Source organism: Herpailurus yagouaroundi, unplaced genomic scaffold, assembly GCF_014898765.1.
Source record: "Herpailurus yagouaroundi ecotype Mexico unplaced genomic scaffold, PumYag 163, whole genome shotgun sequence".
Classification (NCBI taxonomy): Eukaryota; Metazoa; Chordata; class Mammalia; order Carnivora; family Felidae; genus Herpailurus; species Herpailurus yagouaroundi.
In genome coordinates this window covers 50603569-50607563 of record NW_024412404.1, presented here as the reverse complement: position 1 = coordinate 50607563, position 3995 = coordinate 50603569, and the positions used below count along the sequence as shown (strand labels likewise).

The following is a 3995-nucleotide window of genomic DNA, read 5'->3' as shown; positions in this document are numbered from 1 at the left end:
GGCGCCCAGAGAGCTTTTGGGCTTGTCTGTTAAGAACCACACCAAATCAAGAGAGGTCAGAATCAGGTGAGAGGAGGGGGAGGGGGGGAACAAAAATAAAACAAAATAAATTAAAAAACAAAAACAAAAAAATAAAAACAAAAACAAAACCACCAAAAACAGGTAGAAGAGGATAAACAAAGGTGGGGGAGGGGGAAGAATAAGAAAAACAGAAAATGATCCAAAGGAACAAGAATAACTGGTTGTATGGCCTGCAGGTTGTGGATTAAATTATGATTCAAAGTTGATTTTTGGGTTTGTTTGGTTTTTTTTTTTTTTTTGGTTTTTTTTTTTTGGTTTTTAAAGATCTGGGGTCTTCCCCTCCCCCAACCCAGAGTGAGAAGGCTGGAAGGAGAGACAGTGAGGATGGGACGGAGGGGCATCCTGCCCTTGTCAATATGCCGAGGCCAGTGGACGGAGGGCGCAGCGTGTCGTAAGGAAGTGACGACGAAGAAGAGGTACCAGGGAATCACAGCATGGAACGTCTGGGGTTTGGGGGGTCATCAGGATTAGCGTTTAAGCCGGAAAGCCTAGTTTTGCCCTGCACCAAAACCAGAATCTCCCCTCTACGCTTCTCGTTTACATAAGAAACAGGAATGAGAATGTCAGAGCCTCTCTTGCTTATCATCAAAAGGTTGGGGAAATCGATTCAAGAAATTGAGCATGTGACCTCAAAGCTTTTCCTACTATTAATCCCAGTCCGATGGGATGATATTTGGTAGGAAACGTGATCCCGGGCATCAGTCCCACTCATGCTATAAAAATAACGCAGATACAGGGAATGTGCTGACCTAAGGAGCCCTTGAACACAGTTAAAACAGTGGCTGATAACACTCTAACGACAAGTGGGTGAGCGCCGGCCGCCGGCTTCCCATCCCAGGAAAGCGGGAAGACGCTGCCTGGTTGAAGGCAGCCGCTGTCAGATGTCACTGGCCTTTGAAAGGAAGGGGGTGTAATGAGTTCCTCCTCGGGTCTGTGCCCCCAGAGGTGCGTGGGGTGTGGACTCAGCGAGATGGCGGGAGGGTGGGGAGGAAGGGAGGGTGGGAGGGAGCATGCTTGGCCTTCCCTGCCTCCCGGAGGGCGCCGAGGCCCACTGGGTGGAGGCCTCAGGGCCTACCTGATCCCCCACTGGGTGGGAAGGAACTCTAGGGGTGCGAGGGCAGCCCCCCTCACCTTTCAGTTTGGAAAGGTTCCTTTTCTCCTCTGGGATAGACGGAAACAGACTGTGGGTTCTGCTCCCATCCCAGAAACCGAGATAAATAATTAAGCCTCTCCGAGTTTTTAAACCACCTTAGCCTGCAGATCAAAACATGCTTAAAAAACTAAGATGTCCATGCATTTTAAAAAATGGGAGGACGGCGGGGTGGGGGTGGGGGGCGGGTCATAAGCAAAAGCGAGAGAGAACAAGGACAAAGGGGAGGGAGGAGGGGGAAGAGAAAAGGAGAAACAGGAAACAAGGGAGTGACGTCAAGCAGCATTCCATGCTATATTAGGGCAGAGTACAAAGATGGGAAAGCAACTTGGTGGGCTCAGAACAGAATCTTGTTAAAATGTCCTCAAATGTCAAATAAAATTAGAAGCCCTGTGTAGCGAGCAGAGCCCTGATTGGCTGATTGTTCTGGTGCTCCCCTCACCCTCCCGCCCTCCTTCTGACACGGAGGTTTACATCGAGGGGATGAGTGGAAGCATTTTGAACATGGGACGTGAAGACCATGAAGGACAGCGAGACACTCCTCCTAACAGGTGGCCGAGCAAAAGGCAGTTGGGACACACAGCCGTTTCTGACGGGCCAGAAAACGCCTCGTTTTGTAAACTGCTTTTCTTTCCTGAAAGCACATTTTGTCCTACTGATTGAGCATCGGGCCAGATCCTGGCAAAGGGGAAAAGTTGAGGGGAACAGGGGGCAAAACCCATCCGCCTGCCCTCCCCCACGCGGGCTCCGTGTCCAGTCGAGGGGGCGGCCTTTTAAAATTCCACTTCTAGCTTCTCATGGAATTACTCGGAAAGGAAGCTAAGGGTTCTTCCTTATCCTGTTTTGGAATTACGCCCTTTCAACCGGCTAAAACGCATCTGCTAATGCTTTTAGGGAAAACATCCCCACCAGAAGTAAAGTGGCCAGCAGGAAAGTTCTAACGGTGTGCCAAGGGGGGGAAAGAACCCCGAGGAATGAGGAGGGACAGCCGGCCCCTCAGAGCTGCACTTTTGAAAATCGTGTTTATGGGGCAGCTACAAAGATTTGGGGTTTTGCCTGTTTTCTGTAAGAAGGTCAACGAAACTTCTGGCCTCTGAGGAAGATAACCACACCCTGGCTTTAAACAAGGTGCAGGCTGTGTCTGAGGAGGGGATGTCCGTCCGGGCCAATGCTAGTAATGGTAACTTTCGTGGGGGGGGGGGGGCGGAATGTCACCTCTAACTTGAAGCAAGTGCTTTTGAAACAAAAAAAGGGCTTCATCTTCATAAACCACCACTCACCCCCCTCCACCCCCAAATTAGGCGACATACCATATTGCGAGGTGGGCACGATGGCCTCAGCCATACGTTTCTACAGATCGTGAGAAACCCTCTCAGGAGTGAGCCCCGCGATTAGCTAATCCTTCACCATGACAGGGTGCCTCAGAACAGGATTCCGCAGCTAATTATCTTCCTACTCGGCACAAATAAAATTCTGCCACAGATTCGCTGCCTAGATAGGGTAAGCAGAGGCCCTGTCTTCCCTGGGTAGGCCTAATTTAAACACCTAACTCTCTTCATCTACTTCATCACGAATCTCTTTTCTGTTGCCCACAGAAGACCCCAGGACTGCGTGGGACTGGTATCTGTCACCTCTGTGAACACTGCCATGTCACAGAACGGGCGACTGCAGAATCTCTCTCAAGGCCTGGAATCCTCGCTCAGTGGGCACAGGGCTGTCTGTGAGGTTCTGTCTCAATAAAGATGCTCGGGGCCCTCTCTCCCCTACACGTTTGGCCAACTCCAGGCACTTCGCCGGTCCCTCGTAAGGCATCGGGGGAGGGGAAGAGACACGGGAGACTTGTGGGCATGCACGTTAATGGGATGGACATCTGATCTAATGTCTAAACACGGAACACATGGCAGAGGCATGGAGGAGAGGGACACGTGACAAGGAGGCACTACAAACAGGGAAGCGTGTTCGGGGAGTTGAGATACCTACCATCATAATATTCCAAATTCAAAGACTGCTTGTATCAGAACAAAGAAACAACAAATTTAACCAAAGGTGGTCAGTAAAGGAAAGGAAATGAGACAGGCACGAGTTGGTATCCCTCCACCAAGAAGGAAGTACCTACACCTTCCCTGAAATTACAGCTTGGGTGAAAACCTGCAGGTGCAACACGGTGTTTAATTTGCACTCTTCTAATTCATTCTGGAAGCAATATATTCTCTCTCTCTCTCTCTCTCTCTCTCTCTCTCTCAGTATATACAATATATATTTTAATTCTGCAGGCTAGCAACGCTGCAGTATTCAGCTGGTGCACGCCGTTCAATGCCACGCTTCTTTTCAGCACTGTAAAACAATGTCAAGCTGACCAGACTCCTCTGTACAGAGACATGTGGTTTTGAAACGTAAAAGAAAAACGAAACAAAACACACCCAAAAACGCCTGCCCCGGAGCCCTTGTCCAAGGGTCTCGACTCCCAAGTGCACGGGGATGCTACCGCTGCCAGGTGTGAGCTCATTCAAACCTCTGGAAATGGTGGCTCTCTACGCTCAGCACACATGCCACGGACCGGGCCGGTTCCAGGATGCTGGCTTTCAAAGCAAAAGGGTAAGGGCCCGTCCTGGTCTGTTAAGGTTGTGGTCTCAGTCCCACCGGGGATCCGGATATGGTATTTGCAAGAGCAAGGTGGGGGGGGAAAGAGAAAGAGGAAGTGGGGAGAGGACACGGCATAAAATTAGCAAGGAAATTTTGAAGGATGAGGATCATTAGTCATTGA

General features: G+C 50.1%; 1 protein-coding gene across 27 annotated transcripts in view; it reads right to left on the bottom strand.

Annotated features, from left to right (window-relative positions):
- TCF7L2 (transcription factor 7 like 2) overlaps nucleotides 1–3995 on the bottom strand; it is a 203638-nt gene that overhangs the window by 3123 nt on the left and 196520 nt on the right. The window lies entirely within an intron of this gene.